Source organism: Onychomys torridus, chromosome 5 (assembly GCF_903995425.1).
Source record: "Onychomys torridus chromosome 5, mOncTor1.1, whole genome shotgun sequence".
Taxonomy (NCBI): domain Eukaryota; kingdom Metazoa; phylum Chordata; class Mammalia; order Rodentia; family Cricetidae; genus Onychomys; species Onychomys torridus.
In genome coordinates, this window is record NC_050447.1 from 94577970 (window position 1) to 94599430 (window position 21461).

Genomic DNA, 21461 nt, shown 5'->3' on the forward strand with positions numbered 1-21461 from the left:
TTATATTCTGTAAGCCTCTTGTATCTTCATAGGTATTTCCTTCTTTAAGTTGGGAAAGTTTTCTTCTATTATTTTGTTGAATATATTTTCTGTGCCTTTGAGTTGGTATTCTTCATCTTCTATCCCCATTATTCATAGGTTTGGTCTTTTCATGGTATCCCAGATTTCCTGGACATTTTGTGTTACAACAATTTTGGCTTTGGTGTTTTCTTTGACTGATGTATCTATTTCCTCTGTTGTATCCTCCATGCCAGAGATTCTCTTTTCTATCTCTTGTATTCTGTTGGTTATACTTGCATCTATGTTTCCTGTTCATTTACTCAGATTTTCTATTTCCAGCATTCCCTTGGTTTGTGTCTTCTTCATTGTTTCTATTTCAATTTTCAGGTCTTGGACTGTTTCCTTCACCTATTTAATTGCTTTTTTCTTATTTTTCTTGGCTGTCTTTAAGGGATTTATGGATTTCTTCCAATTTTTTTGTTTGTCTTTTCCTCAATTTCTTTAAGGGAATTTTTCATTTCCTCTTTAAAGGTCTCTATTATCTTCATAAAGTTATTTTTAAGGTCACTTTCTTCTGTTTCTTCTACATTGTCATGTTCAGGTCTTGCTGTTGTAGAACCACTGGGTTCTGGTGGTGCCATATTGCTCTTTATGTTGTTGTATGTATTTTTGCACTGGTATCTACCCATCTCTTCCTCCAATAGGTACAAGAGATGTCTGTGTCTGAGGGAGCTGCTCTTGTTCTTCTCTGTGACGGTTCTATCTGTGTCTCAGGGGCCACTCTTGGTCCAATCAGGGTTGGTGGATTCTGTGTCTCAGGGGGCCCCTCTCTTGGTCCTATCAGAGCTCTTGGTGCCCTTGTAATCAGATCTCTTCGTCCAATCAGAGCTGGTGGAGTCTGTCTCAGGGAGCCACTGAGGTCTCAGGGTGATGGGTGGGTTTGGGGCAGGAAGTGGGTCTTGTAGATTGCAGGGTCAAGTCCGATGTTGGGTGTTGGTGGGGATACCAGCTGGCAGGAGCTTTCCCTGTTGGCCTGCACCTGGGGCAGCTATGGGCAGGGGAAAGGGACAAGCATTTGGCACCCAGGGCCTGGATCCTAGAGACAGGACTCTTGGGCTAGGAGAGGAGACACTCATCTCTAGTCCATTCAGAGCAGGCAGATTCTGTGTCTCAGGGAGCCACTGAAGGCACAGCAGAATTGGTGGGTTTGGGGCAGGGAATGGGTCTTGTGATTGCAAGATCCAGTTCCATGGTGGGTGTTGGTGGGGGATATCTGCCTGCAAGAGTCTTGCTGGCCTGCATATGGGGCAGTGAGGGGTGTGGGAGGTAGGTCACAGGTTTTGCCCTTGGGGCCTGAGTCTTAGAGCAAGTTTTTTGTTTGTTTGTTTGTTTTTTTTACATTGACAACACTGCACCATATATACATGTATTCAGAAATTATTTATTGATTAAAAATTCTTCCAAACACATTTTAAAACAAGTTTTTGTAGGAAGTTAAACTCCATGAAAATGCAACATTTTATGTCTATGAGAATACATATTTATTACACAAATTTATATTGCTTATAGAAAGTTTAGGAAACAGCCATACACAAAATAAGAAAATGTGAATCAGCCAGGCTGTGTGGTAGTGCATACCTTTAATCCTAGCACTTGGGAGGCAGAGGCAGGTGGATCTCTGTGAGTTCAAGGCCACCCTGATTTACACAGTGGGTTCCAGGACAGACTACCCAGAGAAATCTTGTCTCAAAAAACAAACAAACAAACAAAGGCAAAAAAAATGTGAATTAAAAAAAAAAAAACCAACAAAGGCCAGCCACTGTAGATATTTTGGCTTATACAGCTCTAGATACTTTTTGTACACATTCAAATAAATGAATACATTTAAATATTATAGAGATCATCTTATTGTTAATATTTAATAGCCTAGCTTAATTCTCAAATTTTCATGAATATTTATAATTTTGTCATCTTTAGTGTGGAGTTAAAGGGGTAAAAATACTACTTAGTTAGGACATATTGGTGTGTAATTTGATTATAGATTGGTATGCTGATGTCTTATTTACTAATATCTATTTGCATTTTAATAAACATCACAGGTTTCTTTCATGGACTGTCAGATTTTTATCTCAGGAACCTGCTGATTTTACAGATAGGTTTTTTTGGCTGTTTTTCTCTGCTTCCCAACAGTGTTTTAGGTAATCTGTGGTGAGAGCTTTCACCTTACTTTTCAAACTTTCATGTATCACACCTTTTATTAGTATAATAATTAAGAATAAACTAGAAGGGCAAATGATTAAAGTAGAGGCTCGATTTTGTTATGCCTGGGTTCAACAGACATAAAGTTCTTCAAAGTTGACATAAACGTTCTGAAATGCTGATGCCTGGTTGTGTTTACTACAAATAGATTGCTCCACATTACATGGATCACACTTGAGCATCCCTGCATAACAGACAAAAGGGTTAATATTTTTGGTGAAACACATTCTTCAACAAATAAATGATACTGGAATAGAATGACAATATACTTACTTATAAGTTATGTTTATAATCAAATTATTTTTATAAATTTCCAGATGTTTGGTGTTTAAATGCTGTCCATCTCAATTTCATTCTTAACAAACAGCACAAAATATGCTTAAAGAAGTTTATTACCGGTAATATGTATGGATCCTTGTTTTCCAGTAATATTTGAAGGCTGAAAACTATTTGGGCCAATTTTCTCTCATCTTAGAAGATCATCCTTGGTTTTGACCCACATTATGACTGATGCAGCCTTGTCTTTGCACTCTGAACAGGAAAGTGACATTATACATGGGACACCTTCTTCAGGGTGTGGCTCCTGCTCAGGAAAGTCATCAGGGTGCTTCCCATTGGGGACCTGTCACTGATCATGAAATGAAGTAGCCTAGGGAGACTGCAGTGCATGGTGTCATGGAAAACACAGCAGTAAGCGGATAAGGTGCTACCAGATATTCCACAAAAACATGTACTATGTCACATGTGTGACTTGGATAACATGATGCACACCACTAAAGTGATAAGTCTTCCTTTTCTTAGGAAAAAAACAACAACAACATGTCCATAACAGTCTCATTTTTCCTTTATAGCCTATAGGTTTTTCTTTTAAACATCATAGCTTAAGGACCATGACTCTGATACAGTCTTCCCAGACAACAGCATGGCTCACCAAATATCAGTTTATTTTGTATTCAGAACTCTGGGTCCTATCATATAATAAGTACATAAGGTCACAAAGAGAAAGGAGATGATAAGTTTAGTAAACTCCCAAGTGATTCTTGATTCTGTTACTGGCTAGGGATCCTAATCAGGTTCCTTTCCCTTTCAATTAGAGTTACAAGGCAGAGAAAAATCTGAGACGCAGAAGGCAGCAACAAATAACAAATTCTATCACAAAGGAAGAAGCACACACACCAGAGAGACAGACAGACAGACAGACAGACAGACAGACAGACACACACACACACACACACACACACACACACACACAGAAAGAGACAGAGACAGAGATAGAGACAGAAACAGAGATAGAGACAGAAACAGAGAGACAGAGAGAGAGAGATTGTGGACAAGGCACACAGAGACTCCCTTCAGAGCAGAAGGACTGAAATCTGTTTTATCCCCCTGGAGGGCTTCAGGGGATCTTCAGTATTTTTGGTGGTGCAGGATGGGTACCCTTCCCCTCATTTTAGATTGGTCAGCTTAAACAGAAGAAAAGGAGCTGATAGGCCATGGCTTCTAGTAAACATGTTTTTGGTGGTACGGGCAGGTATCCCTGCTTTAATTTTGGGTTAATCAACTTAGCCTAGTGGTTCTCAACCTGTGGGTCACAACCCCTTGGGGGGGGGTCACCTAAGACCATTGGAAAACATATATTTACATTATGATTCATAACAATAGCAAAATTAAAGTTATGAAGTAGCAATGAAAATAATTTTATGATTGGGGTCACATCAGCATGAGGAACTATATTAAAGTGTTGTAGCATTTAGAAGGTTGAGAAGCACTTAGACAAATAAGGAAGAGCTGAGTGAGAGGAATTTAGAAATAATGTTGGATATATATATGTCTTGTTAAATAAGAAATACAGAGCCAAGTGCAGAGTTAAAAGCCAAGAGGTCAGAGCAATAGCTGAGAGCTGAAAACCTTACCCTTCACTGCTGCTCTGTCTTTTCCTCTCCACAGGAGAGCTACTTCCTGTGTCCTGTCTTTTATATAGACTTTCTGTTCTGCCTTCTCATTGGTTGTAAACCCAGCCACATGACCTCCTCGTCACTGCCTGTCTGTACAGACCTCCAGGTCTTCTATGGTTGGTATTGAGATTAAAGGCATGTGTCGCCATGCTGGCTGTATCCTTGAACTCACAGAGATCTTGCCTAGCTCTGCTTCCCAAGTGCTGGGATTAAAGGCTTGCACCACCACCACCCAGCTTCTGTTATGGCTTGTTCTGACCCCAAGGCAACTTTATTAATATACAAATAAAATCACATTTCAATACAAATAAAATATCACCATATATATATATAATTATATTGTTGAATATATATATATAATTAGCTGTAGTCCTGTTCTTTCTCTAATTCCTGTCTTTTCTCTAGGTTGTCAAAGACTTGTTTTTCCATGCCCTATGATCCTTCAGGTGCATCTTTCTTTCGTGGACTTAGAAAAAATAATTTGTTTTTTTTATTTGGCAACTATGACTTTAGAAGGAACATAAAAGTCCAGTGCCATGTGTGGCATAACTCCCCTCAAGTTGTTGGTCAGGATGATCTCAGATATTATCAAAATAATACAGGCTATTGCTATTACTCTTGGTTGCCCTCCAGAACTTGACCCTATTGATAAATACACTCTGTATTTTGGTCATCAGTCTTGGAAAAATGAAGCTAGTACTGGTCTGGAAGCTTCCTCCCTGCTAACTAGCTTTCATAGTATTAGACAGTGTTTTACAAAATGCTTGGGAAGAAGAGTCATAGTCTTACTCAGATATCAATGCTATGAGCTACAATCAAGACTGGTCTGGAAAGATATGCTCATGGGTGGAACAGAGGAATGAGTGTTCGGGAGGTAACCAATCCCTTTCTGATTGGATTTCTGACCCTCTCCACAGAGCACGTGCCTGGCACTATAAATCTAGAGAAAACCCATGGCTGGAGAGCTCATGTGTCCTAGGGGTGAACCTTCTACTATTATTTCTCTAAATGGGCTTAGTAGCAAATTATCTTCTAAATATGGCTATTTCTAAACCCATAGTTTACTGCAATTCTCAGTCTGCATCAGAGAAGTGTCTTTGTGCATTGGATGATGGCTAATGCACAAATTCACAAACGGCCAAAGTTCAGAGAATAAGTATCTTTGGAGTGCTCATCCATAAAGGAGACATCTGTATCCACAGCCCCTAGCACTAAGGCTTAGGACAGCAGTGGGAGAGGAGGCAGAATAATTGTAAGAGCTGGAGGTTGAGGAGAACTTGAATGAAACAATGTCTTGGACATTGCAAGAATACAGATCTCATGAACTCACAGAAGCTGTTGGGTCCCTTCACAAGATCAAGCCAATCAACATTCAAGTGTGGAATGGGATGGGTTCATGAGTCCCCATCACTAATTGAGAAGCTATGGAAGGTTGATAACTTTTGAGGGACAGAAAGCCAGTTTGCTTTAAGGCTATTGTCCCTGGTAGTTTGACCACACACTTCAGTGGGTTGTTCCACATCCACATATACATGAATAAAGCTAACTGGACTCAATGAGCTACTTTAAGAAGAAATAAAGGATGTTAATTTGGGAAGTAAATGTGGATGAGGAATCTAGAAGATATGGGAGGCAAGGACATGTGTGAATATTACTGAAATGCATTATATGAATATATAAAATTCTCACATAATAAATTAAAAATTAAAGTTATTTGTTTTGTCTTCTATTACTGAGTGGCTTCATTCAGAATCATGGCCAAGTGTCTCTGAATCTCTCTTGTCATGATTTGACTGTGTACTGTCTCCACACTGGGTAGAAGCACATTGAAAATGGTAGCTTCCTTCTACTGGGTCCTTTCCTGTCAGGCTCTCCAAGCACAGGTCTGCAATGCCCTGTGGACAGGGAACCCTATAAGTGTTAGCTTGGACATGGTGGGCCAAAGAACAACAACAGCCAAACCATAAAGCTGAAATGTGCCTTCTTCCTGCACAACATCCTACACTCTTTCACTGCTTTGATTCACCTGAGTTGGGACTTGGGACTTTATTTTTCCTTGTACAACACTTCATTTGTTCTGAGCAACTATACAAGATTGATAAAATAGTTTTCTTCTATCAGGTTTAAAATTTTTTAATTTACTATCCAAGGAATATTCTTCTTCTTCCAGCTGAATTCTTAGTGTCATTTATTACTGTGCTTTTATTTTCCTCATCCAAGTTATAAATAACAGTTCTGGACAGAGTTTTGTATATGACATTTATCTTAACCTCCCTGGGACTAAACTTGTTTTCTCAACTGAATTGTGAAGTCCTCAAGACAGACATCATGTATCACTCATGCTCTTTTTATAATCCCTTAATCTCCCTTTGTTCATTAAATACTGGGAAAAGTACTGTCATCCCAGATAGTGGCAGCAGGAAGCTAGTTTGGAATCCACATGTCTAGGATCAAATTGCCACTCCCTACAGTGGGGTCAGTTGAGTTGAATTTTTTAATTCAAGCATATATAGAACATTTTCTCACAAAACAAAGTGTACTTCTACCATGAAATTAGTTACCTTTGCATTGCTACAACCAAAAATCATAAATGAGCAACATCAGTAAAGATTTATTTTGGCACACTGTTTCACAGGGTTGGTCCATGTTTGTTTGATCATATGTACCTGAGAAGAATGTCATAGCAGCAGGAGGATTGTGGCAAAGCTATTCCCTTCAAGACTGACCATGTAACAGAGTAGGCAACAGAAAGCAGCTAGGGACAACATGCCTGCTCCAAGTGATCTATCTCCTCTTTTTAGGCCAACCTCTACAAACCTTCAGCACTACCCAGAACGGAGCTACCAATTGAGGACAAACTATTCATTTCATGAGACAGGGGCATGCATGCACACACGCCCACATGCACACTCACACACACAAACACAGGTACACGCACTTGCATACATACACATGCTCTCACACACACATACTCGTGTGTCCCTGGTGTTTCAGATTCAAACTATTACAACCATAGAACTATCTTAAGAAAATGAAACAGATAGTATATATAGACTACTTAACAGAGTAACTATGTAATGCTTTTGAGGAATACTATATTACAAATACTATCTAAATGAAGGGAAGGGTGAAAGAAATATCAAAGTCATAAAATCTTCTGATATATCAATACTATATAGTTTTCTATGACTACTACAAGAAATACCAAAGTCTGGGTAGCTTAAATATTAGAAATTTACTTTCTCGCAATTCTCAAGGCCAAGTAAACATCCAAGTGTTTTGAGAGTTGGTTTCATTTCTGGCCCTTCTCCTTTGTCTATAATGACTACTTTCCCCCTGTGTCTCTTTTCTACTGTACCTATATCCTAACAGCTTTTTCCTATGAGGATACTAATATATTACATTAGTGCCCACCCTATTAAATTAATTTAAAGTTAGTAACCTCCCTGATACCCTGTTTTGAAATATGTCACCTTTATAGGCACTAGGAGGTATTATGTCAAACGTGAATTAGTATCTGGGGGAATGCAGTTTGGTCAATAAGAATCAGTAATAGGCATCACAGATATTATAAACAATATGTCATGGAAAACGGGAGAACCACCAAATCACTTTATGAGGTCTAGTTGAGATACACACTTTCTGTTGTCTGGTGTGTTTGTTAAATTGTTGGGTTCTAGTTTCCCTGATATGGTGTGCTGTTACAGTTTCAGTTCTCTCTGATAAACTTACAGGGTGGCTCCCTATCTACTCCCAGGAAGTGGTCAGTTATCTGTCTACTATGGGTGGTGCCTGGAAGATGGTGTATTTTCTGAGTCTGAAGAGAGGCTGCAACCTTTTGCCTCAAAACAGAGTCAGAAGCTCCTTGGAAAATGAGTCTTCTAGGGCAAGGCACAGCCTGAAAAATCACTGTTACATATGATGTGAAGAATAGGACATAGCTTGTTCTCAAAATCTGCCACAAGAGCAGTATGTTTAAAATATATATCTTGGAGGAATCTTTGAGTGTGAGAAGGCAGCTAAAACAGAAGTTGGCACAGAGAAAGAAGTGTGGCACAAAAATACATCTATTTTTACTAGTATATTTCAATAAAAAGGACATTTTCGCATTAAAAAAAACAAGGCTGCCATTTGCCATCCAGCATGGTGCCCAGAGTGCAGGTTGCTGGGGCAGAGCTGCCTGTCTCAGGAGCAGCTGCTGGTATGTAAATGTGAGCAAGTGATCCTCTTGTAACTCACTGGGATTTGACAATATTGTTTCATGCTGCACAGAAGACATTTGCTATAATGGTTTCCCAGCAGCAGATGCTTATGCAAACATAGTGTTTCCCCTTACAACAGGCAAAGGAACTCAGTATGCCAATGGACACTGTTAACATGTTCATTAGGATAAAAAACTTAATGCAATATTTTTACTGCCTTTACCATTTTGTCTACAAACATGCTGGCTTCCTGTATGATAGAAATTTATCCTGGATATAAAGGAGTGTTGTTTTTCGTATCCTTGTCTTTCTCCATGTAGAAAGAACTCCTACAGCCATTTGGAGAGGGTGACAATAAACACAGAAAACTAGAGCTGCCTGCCCTCACATGGCAAACAGGAAGTCTCCCAGCAACAGTTCTCCATTCACACCAGGATTGAGTTCACCAAAACATGCTAGATTAATAATTCAATTTAAAACCATTCTTCCCTACCCTGCTATCTCTCGGTTATTAAGTGGAATTGATAAATGAGTCAGGCTATTTATAGTAAGTCAAATTTGGGCTGTAGAAAGGAAGAAGGGTATGTAAAGCTGATCATGCAGCTGGAGCAAAGAGCCAGAAAGTAATCTGAGAACAGAACCTGTTGAAGAGGGTTATCGGACAAGGTAGATGAATGTGTGTAGATACCATTGTTAGCACCTTAGATGGAGAGTTTGACACTGCAGCCAGACCTCCAGATTAGGAGCCAAGAACAACTCACAACACAACAGGCAAAACCTTTCAATTTTATGAATCACAAGTTTATGTGTTCACAGTTGCGTAGTAGTTAGGAAAGCAGATGTTTTAAGCAGGCAGCTTTATGCTGCACTCTGTTCAACTTCAGAGCAACAATTACCCTGTGCCAGCCTTAGTTGCCTCTTCTGTCATCATCATCCTTACATTGAGATCATTGCAAGCAAGTATCTACAAAATTCTTGGTAAAATATCTGAGTCCAAAACAAAGCTAGAAGAAATGACTTTTAGTAAAAATGGCTACCAGCAGCTCTCAGAAATGAAAGCTTAGTCATATATCTCTATAGAGGGTTGACCACAAGCATCCTTAATCCTCTTCTGACATGGGAGACTTATTAAGTATGTGTCTACAACCAATCTCCAATGGATAGTGGCATCTCAGAGGCTGCTGCAGACTAAACAGAGGCCTTGCTACTGTGACTCAGTTTAGGTCTGTCACCAATAGGATGGAGGTCAAACGGCTCACAGGTAGTAGAGGTGACCAGAGCAGATGCAACTGTGGCACAAGGATGAAGGGAAATGTGCCTGGCGAATTCTCCTGATGTTTCTGGAAGAACAGCCCTCTAGGTGGATGTGAAGGTTTGGGGAGACCTTAAAAGAATCCAGGGGTGCAGCAGTGCGGCAGTACAAGCAGTGGCCAAGGTGGTTCCCTTTGGGAATGCTGTTTTCCTTTATTGAGCTACAACCTTACTCTTTTGGGTGTGTTTGGGAGCTGGAATCGTTCTTCCTTGAATTAACCCTGTGGTTAGATAGTAGTTCCTCTCTACTTATGTGTATTGGAAGGATTTTGAAGAAAGGAAAGAGTGGAGGAAATAAAAACTAAGAGGATAAAAACACAAGTTGATATTTTTCTCTTAAAAACAATTCCTAGTTAATTGCAGACGGAGCAGTGATTGATCTTTAAAACTGTGAGGCTGTGCTGTGAAGACACGGACAGTGCAATGTATTGGAAATGAAAAGTGCCAATATTTAATCATTTTTATTTTTTCACTACAATACATGAGCACAGTCTTGATGAACAGTGGGCATCAAGTTTTATATCTTTTGCTATAAGATATGTCCAGAAAAGGTGATGTTAACAAAATACATTAGATAAATACTGTCTTGACTATAGTGGTTATAATTGTTATGGACAAATTAAATTATCATGTTTGCATGACTGGAATATATGACTGCCTTAGTAACAACAAATGTTTCCATGTCCTGGTAAAATTATCGTATTAGATGACAACTTTTATGAATTAGAAAATGTCCAGACAATGAGCTTGGGTTAGCAGCTGAGTCACTAAGCACTGGCTAACAAGGACATGAACTAAAAGAAAACTGAACTGCCATCAGCAAGAACAAGATGAAAAGCACAAGAATTCGAGCACCAAGGACAGGAGAAGAATAAGGAGGCTGTGGAAGATGGTGGTTAAGCAGTAGGAGACAGAATCCAAGGACTCTTTGTTGCATGGTATTTGATCACACTGTGAATCCTGAGATTGCATTATTGACTAGAAAAACCCATTTCTAGTTGTGGTGTGGCTCAGCTCTAGGACACACCTTTAATCTAAGAGCTTTCTGCTTGAATATTGTAATCAGGATTAAATAAAGTTAACCATAGGTAAAGCAAGAGAGCAAGCAACCAGCTGATAGGAAGTAAGAGGGTCAGGCAGATGGATAGTGAGATGCACAAGAAGTAGAAGGGAGGGATATTCAGTTTGGCAATCCTTTTGGTTTGAGATGACGTAAGGAAAAGCTCTTTTTCTGGGACATCAGTGGAAAAGGAAAGTCAACGAGGTGCTTTCTCTGCCTATCTGAGCTAGCAGGCTTTCACCCTAGCATCTGGCACCTGAGTCTTTATTGGTAAAATAGAATGACTGAGATTTAGTTAAAAACAACAAGTCAACAACTGGACTCCTGGAGCTCCACCTGGGGCCTGGCTGAGGATCTCTGCGTCCACTTCCATCAGTTATTCGATGAGAATTCCAGCACGACTGTTAGGGTGTTTGGCCATCTGATCACCAGACTAGGTCAGATCAGGCTTTCTCTCGACCATTGCCGGCAGTCTACAGAGGATGTATCATTGTGTATTTCTGGGGACCTCTCGAGCACTCTGCCTATTCCTGTTCTCATGTGGTCTTCATTTATCATGGTGGAGCTCCAGGAGTCCAATTGTCAAGAAAGAGGAGGGACTGTAAGAACATGAATTGTTGAGACCAAGATTGGAGAGGCACAGGGACAAATAGCCAAATGAATGGAAGCACATGAATTATGAACTAAAGGCTGTGGAGCCCCCCACTGGAGCAGGCCCTCTGGATAAGTGAGACCACTGAATAGCTTGAACTGTTTGGCAGGCATCCAGGCTGTGGGACCGGGACCTGTCCTTAGTGCATGAGCTGGCTGTTTGGAACCTTGGGCTTACACAGGGACACTTTACTCAGCCTGGAAAGAAGGGACTGGACCTGCCTGTACTGAATCCATCAGGTTTAAATGAATCCCCAGGGGAGTCTTGGCCCTGGAGGAGATGGGAATGGAAGGGAGAGGATGGGGGGAGGTGGGGGTGGGGGTAGGAGGGGGAGGACAGGGGAACCCATGGCTGATGTGTAAAATTAAAACACAAATATAATAAAAAAAAAACTTAAACAACAACAACAACTCTTTAGAAGCTCTCCTGTGGCTCTTAGATGGCAGTCTGGGCTGTCTGTTAAGCCTTTCTGTCTTCTTAAAACTGTAGTAAGGACCTTGAATAATTTTGCTTTTTTTGACTGAGTGTAGAAATAATGCACTTGAGTCCATGTGTCAATCAGCCTCAGCTATGAACACTGGGAAGAACATTTTATACATACCAGGATATCATCAACAGTCTTTGAAAGTTGTGGCTGGAGATATCTGAGAATATAAGCCCCTTGTAGAATTCAGTGTTGAAGTTAATGCAGGCAAAATTCTGAGCATGGGAAGAAAAAGATATCAGAAATAGAAATATATACACACATTGGAACTGCAAGGCAGTTCTCACTTTGGAGAGAACTGTCTACCAATGGAAGTTTGAACAAAGTCTTCTGCCATCCCCAATAATGGAATGACTGAGTGAGTTGAACAGAAAGGAATTCACCCTACATACTACAGCTTAGTTGAATGAGAACATCCTCTAAAAAGTACAATAATGACTTTCCTCTGCACAGCAATCTGTAAAAATCTCCTTGACTTCAGAGAGGCGTGTATGAGGGACCCATCTAACGAGACAGGTGTGAGAACTTTGCTTTCAGGTAGAGTCATGAAACACGGTAGAATGTGAAAGTCCAGTAAGAAGGAGAGGGTACTCAGCGGGGAAAGGCAGGCAAAGAAAAGTCCAAATACAAAAGACTGTGAGCCAAGCCAGACCAAGAGGGAGAAGCTAGAGTAGAAGTCAGGGATACTGGTGAGACAAAGTAGAAAGCTGACACTGGAGCAGAGGGCATTGGCTTACTGGGCTGGTGGCACCCAGGCCGGCAGGTGCTCACTGCCAGCCAGGTGAGTGGGGTTCCTGGGCTAACCTGGTTTCTAATGCATAGGCCTGGTGTCTGAAGGAACAGTCCCAGAGATCAGCAGAGTCTCCTTCAGGATGGCAGAACCTGTATCACTCCAGATTCCCGTGAATTCACCACATCAATATCCAAGGTTTTCTGGAAGATTTGGAGGACCTAAAATAGAAAAGAAAAATTGAATTTGAACTTGTCTAAGAAATTACTGTTGTTCTTTTTTTTAGTTTCAGGAAGTCCTTTTGTGGTTTGTAGTCTATACAAACAGATAAAAATACCCATGCCATCAAGCTATGTGTGAGGGTGCCTTAGTTAGGGTTACTATTCCTGTGGTGAAATACTATGAACAAAGCAATTTGAGGAAAAAGGAGTTTATTTCAGCTTACACTTCCAGGTTACAGTCCATCTTCAAAGGAAGTCAAGACAGGAACTCAAACAGTTCAGAAACCTGGAGGCAGGAGCTGATGAAGAAGCCATGGAAGGGTGCCACTTGCTGGCTTGCTCACATGGCTTGCTCAGCCTGCTTTCCTGTAGAGCTCAGGACCACCAGTCCAGGGATGGCACCACCCACAATGGGCTGGGGCTGGGCCCTTCCCCATCAATCACTAATTAAGAAAATGCCCTACAGCCAGATCTTATGGAGGCATTTTCTCAACTGAGTTTCCTTCCTTTCAGATACTCTAGCTTGTGTCAAGTTAACAAAAAACTATCCAGCACAGAGGTAAAAATAAACTACATCTGTAAAGTGTAGCACTGTGGTCAGTATTTGCCACCACAGCCTTCAAAGAAGTCATATTTTCAGAGCTCAGGTTGACCTTACCATAGTGACCTCCAGATGCATTAAGTTTCTGGCTTCTTCCTACACTATCTCAAGAAGGGTGATGCCCCTTGCCCACAAGAACGTAAGCAGAGAGGATTGTAAGCCTGAGTCAGGGTTCCTTGGGGAAGATGAGTGGAAACCTCATAAAACAAACTCCAAGCATGTGTTTTACATAATAGTGGCAATCAGAAGGCAGATAGTCAGCTGTTTCCACAGATGGCTGGGTTCATTAGCCCACCATTGTTCAAGACCTTTTACAGATGACTCATTCTCCTTTCCCCTATAGAAAGTCTGTGTCAAACATAAAGATGATATGGATTTGCAACAACCTCTTCAAAACAGTCTGGGAGGTTCATGTAGCTATTCATCTGACAAAAGCATGCATAATTTATTTTACAAGCAAACAGAAAAAGGCAACCGTAGTGCAAGAAGGTATCTGTATAAGCTTGGTAACTGTAACCACACAGAATTATGAGTTTAAACAAGGCAGTAGACTGGAAATCTGGGAAGATCTCTTAGAGAGAGAGAATGGAAAGCAACAGGTAAGGAGAACGTGGCATTGAAAGGAAATGGGAAGAGGGGAAAGAAATAGTGTTTTTCACAAATCACCACCATGAACCTGAAGAATTCAGAGAGAGCAGGGGCTCTCAGGATGAGCTGACATCAATGTGGAGGAGATAGAGAAGTCTCCCATGGTTTCCATTTTCCCAACCCTAAGATCATATCTGTCACAGTGCCAAGTGGCTTGCAGCCAAGCCTCATCTCATTCTATTTTGTTGTTGTTCTCTGACATGCAACTCTGGCTTTCTTTATGTTCCTGTAACACCAGGCTACTTCTCCTACCACAAGACCTTTGTGCCTATGTCCCTCTGCATGGAATACTCTTTACCTTAAGTTCACTTTATTCACGTTTCTAATTGTAGGGTAAAGCACCATATCCAAGCCTCACCTCAGTGATCTAGACCAGATCAGCATCCTTGTGTGTAAGCTTCTTTACAATTTTATTCTGTCTTAATATTAATCTCAATTTGTTTTTTTTCTATTCAAGAATTTATTTTAATGGTAAATTATTTTTTTTTTATGATGGCAAAGCAATCTGATGTGCAATCTTCTACGCCAGAGCCTCCATCTACCTTTAAAACACTAAGGTGTCTTGCAGGTTTGCTGCTGCCACAGAAGATCGTGAAATTCAGAATGAAGGATGGATCTTCGTTTAAAGTTTGCACAGTGCACTCACTCAAGGGGACCCATGGCACCTTTGTTGAAAGGTTAACAATTTGGACTTTAAAAAGCCATCCAGATGATTCAAATTCCATTTAAAAATTTAGAGACTTTTTTTAGAGCAGTCAAAAGACAGATTTTGCCCCACCAAAATCAGTTTGTAATTATATATTCATTGTGTTATCTGGTAAGAATGTCTCAGTCACAGGAATGTAAAATTTATGAGAGTAGGATTCAAGTACTTTTTAGCACAGCTGTTTGGATTTCAACTTTAGTTTGTGACAAGTTGACCAAAAACTAGCCAGTACACAGACCATGAATGGTACTTTTCAGTTTAACGTTTTTGTTTGTTTTTTTGAGACAGCATCTCATGTAGATCAGGAAGGCCTTGAACTCCTAAACCTCTTGTTGCCAACACTCAAGTCTTGGGATTGCACACATGAACCACCACATTCAGTTTAACCTTCTGTGGAAATCCTATTCCTGTGTAGACAATACCCAAGTGATTTTGAAACTGTTCTGTTACATCTTATTCTTCCTACATTGCTTCACCTTTGCTGTTTAGTTATGAGAACACTGTATAGATTGGGCCAATGGGCAGGAAGGAGTGGAAAGCTTCTGTCATATAACTTATAGTTCAGGTAACCTAAGAATGGTAGTCTATCACGTTTGCTGCATCTTTCCCACCTGGGGTCTCTGAACCCTGGTAAGGGAATGAAGAAAGGACAGACACACAGACACACATACATTGAAAATGGACTCATGAGGCCTCTAACCTCTTAGGGCTCCACACAAACAAGGAACGTCAGCCTGTTTATTAGGCGGAGCACAGAGGGAGGTGTTAGCTCCTCTTGGCAGGAGATCTCTGCAGGTGAGCCTTCTCAGGATATAATATCCCTAAGAAGGAAGCTGCAGTGGCTAGGCTTTGCACACACACACACACACACACACTGATCATGTTCATAAACATGCATGCTGGAACCCCCAAGGAAAGCATTGCCATTCCTCTTGAGCCTAGCCCACGTGGCTAACAGCTTTGCCAATTTACCATGGGCCTGTTCTCAACAGGCCTTGCTTACGTCAAAATACATATCACTCAGGCTTTCACTGAATCAACAATTCCTCTGCTTTCTACAGATATTTGCAACAAATACAGATTCTTGCCATGAATGACAATCAATATAAGCAGTCTGTTCAAAAGTAATTTTGTTTAAAAAACTTAGGGGAAAAAGAACTTTTCCATTTGTCTCTAGAAGAATGTTCAATACAAGTTTACTTAGTAAAGACAGAAATGAATGGTATAGATTTAAATAGTTGACATTTTGAAATAATACAAAATTCTTTTATTGAAAGCATAAGAGCTGTATCTAATGAATGGATAATTTAGATCAGTAAACCATAGAATAAGAAGAGAAGATCTGAAAGTGCAGGGCTAACAACTTGGAATAGTATAAAGCAAGAATACCACTGGAGTGTGGTCTCCTGGAGACTCAGACAGATGGGGACTGATGCAGAAGGATCCTGAAGTGGCATCACTTTGCCTGAAGACAAGTTTTATCAGATGAAGACTGATTTACATAGGGTTTACTTAAAGAGTCTGAAACCCAGGATTTGACAGTGCTGATCTAACTGTATCCAGGAGAGAGAAATATGGAGTCTGGCAGCCATAGAGAGGACATTGGAGACAGATATGATTAAAGTCACATATTGTTATGTTGGTCACAATTCAAGGAATATCCAGACTCTACTTCATTCTTTCTGTCAAAGATACATAGAAGAATAAGTTTTATAAGGACAAGCCAAGCAACACATTTCCATTGCTTGCTAGAACTTTGGCTCCGGATAGTTCTGTAGAACACTGGGGCTAGACTGAGTAGAGGAGGGAAGGGCCAGAGCAGCCTGCCTGCCAGAGCAGGCTAAATCACCAAGTCTGTCCATTTCACCCCCCCAACTCAAGTGACTCATCTCAGAAATAGTCTACTCGTAACACTGAGTAGATCCACGGACAGCTGAGGAAAAAGAGATGGGGCAGTTGAGAAAGCTTTTGACTTGGTGCCTAATGCTGCATCTCCCAGATCCTGGCTAATTCAGAGCCATAGCCACCTGCAGGAAGAGGAACACCCCAAACAGAAAATATTTGGCTAGGACTATGGGTCAGATGGAATTCAGTAACCTCAGAATTATCTCTCTGGCCTGTGGACACCCTCCAAGGCAGGAATATCCATTGGCTCATTTCAATCTGCCAGCTGACCTGCTCCTGGGAATCTGAGTTCCTCAGCCTGTCCTCCATTGCTCCCATCTGTATCCATAAAAGTGTGTCCACCCTAATCACATATACGCATCATCACTCTCATGGGCCCTGCTACTTTTTTTTTTACAATACATATTAAAGACAGGAAAAATAAATTAGTTTCAGCTTCAATCTTGGCAGCCATCAATGAGCACTTGTTTGTGTGAATTTCTGTACTTTTGTTTTATGATAGTTATTTTATGTAATCTCAACAACTACCTATAAAACAGATACTATCATTATCATGCCCATCTTGTAGAAGACTGAAATATGCATCAAATGTTCTGATTTATAACACAATTGAAAGTTTTCAACTATGATTTTTTATTTACTAGGTATACATTATTAGTGTATAATTTAGAAATCACATATACTAGATGAAGAAAACACTGAATGAATACATCAAAACATAGTTATCTACAGCTGATTTTAAATGAGTTGAAAATAATACTGGGTTCTTCAATTTCACCTGTTTGATTGTCAGATGTGCCAGCAGATTTCTGTTACAGTAACATTTTCTTATATTTCTCAAACGTCACCATCAAATATCCATTAAATCACAGTGAAGTATAAAGCCATAAGGAAATAGTCCATAGGTCCATCATAAGTAGAGTTTTCTGCAGTATCCTTCAGCAATTTACCAACCTGTGTAAGAGTTATCTCTAGGTGGCATCATGGAGCCAAACTCAGCAAAGTCATAATCATTTCATTCCCAGGCTTTGCAAAGCAACAAGATAAGCAGGACAAAGGTAGAGAGATATTGCCTTTCCACTATTACCACTTCCATCAGAAGCCAGAGATTGTCTTCCTTACTGGGAGAGAGTTGCATTTAGGAGCAATGTGAAATCCTCCTGTTTCATCCCTCAATAGTACCTGTCTTTCTGAATCAACTCATGGTAAACAGTTTCTAGCAGCTGTCAAGAATGGAATAAAAGAGCTTCTGGGAAGTCTCCAAACAAGGATAGTTTTCAGGCCAAATAAGTATTCATTCACTAAGCATTACTGACCCCTCTGAGTTCAGTCATTATGTGTTTCTCTGAAAAATAGCAGAGGCTAACAATTACCGAAGCTCAGGAGCATGGTGCCTGCATTCTAATAAGGGTATTACTGGAATTTTGTGATGTGGCAGAGAAGCAGAAAGGAAACAGTCAAGTGCAGAAGAAGCCAAATGAATGAGAGGATACTGCTTTGCAACAATCTGTTCTAGCAAGAGTTGGTTCAGTCTCTGAAGTCAGCTTTAGCCATTTCCAAAGATGTTTCTCTATAACCTAGCTGCTTTCATGGGGTCTTACCTTTTAACTGTTCCATACCTCAATGCTGATGCATGGAGAAACAAACTTCCATCACAAGTGACCATTTGGTGGACACATTCAAACTGTATCTAAGCCATATATATTATTTCTAAGTTCAAGGCTGTCTTCTTGAAAGAGGGGATACAATCACAGAAGCGTTCCTGGTCTCACAAAGCCAGCGTTATGGTGAGGAAAGAAAGGAGATAATGCATATAGCCTTTAAAAAGCCAGAGTGGCAAAATCTACCTGGAGAATGAAAAGAAAGTAATGGAGTAGACCGAGCAATTAGACCTTTAGATAGGGTGGTCAAGAAAGGCCTCTCTGAAGAGAAGCCATTGAAATTGAGGCCAGGCAGAAGATCCAGCAAGCAACATTCAATGCAGAGGGAAAAGTCACAGCTAAAGCTTTGATTGCAATGAGTTCATCCTATTTGAGAAACTATATATGCCTAAATAGAAAAGCTTATAGTGACATCTTCAGTCTTTGGGTCCAGAAGGACAATGTGGCCAGGTCTCATAGCAGTAGAAGCAATGGGTATAGACTTCACTTTAAGGCCCACCTGAAGTAGAACGTGTTCTGCAGAAAACTCACAAAATCTGACTTACATTTTAGTAGTGTATTACATTTTGTATTTAGTAGTTCTATTACATTTAGAAATAGATGATAGGAGAGTAAGGAGAAAAGCAAGATAGGAAGAAGACTGTTACTGAGGCCCAGGGGGCCAATGGCCACTTGCACAGGTAGCCACAGTGGAGTGGGAGAAAAACATTAAATATGATTAAGTAGTCAGCAAGACATGTTGATGGACATGCTAGAGAAAGTAAAGGGGCAAAACAGTTCAAAGAAAGCCACCATAGGTTTAGTTACAATACATTTATCTCATATTCAAAGAACCAGATAACAATAAACGGATACAATCTTCTCTGTATATATCTATCAGATGTGTGTGTGTGTGTGTGTGTGTGTGTGTGTGTGTGTGTGTGTGTGTGTGTATGTGTGTATTTACTGCTACGGGTGCAAAATGAAGTTATGATACAGTGAATAACTTTCGCTACCATTTCAGTTAGTGTGTGAGAGGTCATTTGGTATCATTCTAATTCCTCAGCTAATCTAACAGTTATTTACTAGTTCTAATGCATGTCAGGTCATAGTCTCTAAGACAGACTTGATTTTCTTCAAGGATATATCCCCTTTCTTTAGTGTTTCTTCAATTTCTCGTTGCTATTTTTACAGGTGAGTAATGGATAAAGACTTGCTAGTTGAATGGAATGAGCAAAACCAGCATACTCTAAAAAAGAAAGAGCACAAGGAAATGCTGGGGGCTAATAAGGAGGGTTGAGTTTTGGACTAGTGTTTGGTCTGGTTGAGGAATGTCACCAAATCCCCACCCCCTCCGCCTCCTTCCTTGATTCCAGTTATAGCTGGGAATAAGCTGACTAAACTCGAATGTTGAAGATTTCTGTTACTGATGGCAAAGCTCATCTAATGTGTCTGGATGGACTCTGCCCCTGGGTGGTGGAAATAAGGGTGAGAAATCACAGGGTAAACATGGTATAATTTAGGTCATCTGGGTCCTCTGGGAGCTGTGAGGAAACCAGAGAGGGGTGAAAGCAAAAGTAAAGGAATTAGGTCTTATTGGAAAACACTTAAGAAAACCATTTCTCATGTATTTGCATCAGATGTTTCTCTTGGTGAATTTTTACAATGCACTGTTGATGTTAAGTGTTGACAATTCTTGTTCTGATGACTTTTAGAGCATTTTCTTAGTTAGTGGTATACAGCTATCTTGTCCCAGTGACTTGAAAAGTGTCCCATTTTTCTCTGAGGCAGTTGAGGCTTTACTCCTATTTCCAGTATAATAATAATGCTAGATAACTTGTATACAGCCCTTACTAATCACCAGGTGCAAGTATTCATTCAGTCCAAGAGTCTTATTAGGCATAGGGTGCCCATTCATAGTAAAGAACTATCAAGTGAGATGAAGTCTCCTGTTCAGTGTCACTGAGCCAGGAAGACAGCCATTCTCACAGTTCAGGCTATATTGACTCCTGAGAGACCCAAAGACTTTGGGTCTTACCTGGTGATGATGAAAGTTGAAACAAAGTGTGTAAGAAAGCTTGCTCACCCTTCTATGGTCTGGAAGAGTTCTGCTGGGGGTACCACTGCTCCACTGGTCACTGGGAACAATCCTAAGGAGAGGAAATGAGACAAAGGCATAACTTTGAGTACCGCACAGGCCTCCAGTAGGCCACTGTGTTCTGGTCACAGTGACAGCTCTGCTGTTTCCTGATCTTCTGTTCTGAGAGCACTGTGCTAAATGACTCATTTATTCTTCACAGTGGCCCTAATTATCTCTTCTTATAAGACCACTGAGACTCAGAAAGATTTACAGACTTGCTCAATTCCCACAGCCGGTAATACCTTCCACTGAACTCACTCTGTCTGCAAATCATTATTGGCTTCCTCTGCTCTCAAGAGGACACCAGTCCCTAACATGCAGGAGTCTGCTTTCTTCCTGCCTGTTAATAACTTATGCAGAATGGTGCTTATGGCTTCAGAGGGATTGCACTTTGTCACCTCAGAAATTTGCCATGGACTCTCTGCCCAAATCTCATTTCCTACTTCCCATTCAGAGTAGCCATTACTCAAAATTTGGTGTCTCCTGAGGAGCAGTGACTGTTACCCCATAATTTGTTCTTACAGTACAGAGTTCCCAAATTGTTTTACCATTTCATTTTACAGCCTTGTCCAGTGAAGCATTTGGTCTCACCCTCTACACTGGAAGCTCCATGCTGTTAACTTCTGACAGAGCATGAAACCTGGCTCCAGGTGGGTGATCAACAGTGTTGCAGGAGGAATGAAACATTAAATTTTTCTTTACATATTTTTTTCCCATTCTTGTCACTATTCCCATAGTTAAGCCTGAAAATTCTGAAGTTTCTGCTCATAACACCATCAGCCTGATTTAATTCTATTTGACTAACACAGTTTTTCTCTATCATTTCCTAGCAAGAAAGGACTTGCCTGTGTGTTGAAATCCTTGGTGACTACAAGATTCGATGCTGCCATGGAATGAAAGAAAAAGCAGAGAAGACAGAGATGTCTTTCTACGATCCTTCTTAATTT

General features: G+C 40.4%; 1 long non-coding RNA gene across 2 annotated transcripts; it reads right to left on the reverse strand.

The window, feature by feature from the left end:
- Positions 1 to 11359: 11359 nt before the first annotated feature.
- Positions 11360 to 20521, reverse strand: LOC118584883. Of its 2 annotated transcripts, none has more exons than XR_004945070.1 (3): positions 20461 to 20521; positions 12041 to 12874; positions 11360 to 11386 (listed from the first exon to the last, which is right to left on the reverse strand). It is a non-coding gene; the product is annotated as an uncharacterized LOC118584883 (long non-coding RNA). The 2 variants fall into 2 exon arrangements; XR_004945069.1 differs by lacking the exon at positions 11360 to 11386 and having other exon boundaries at positions 11874 to 12138; positions 12728 to 12874.
- Positions 20522 to 21461: the final 940 nt, after the last annotated feature.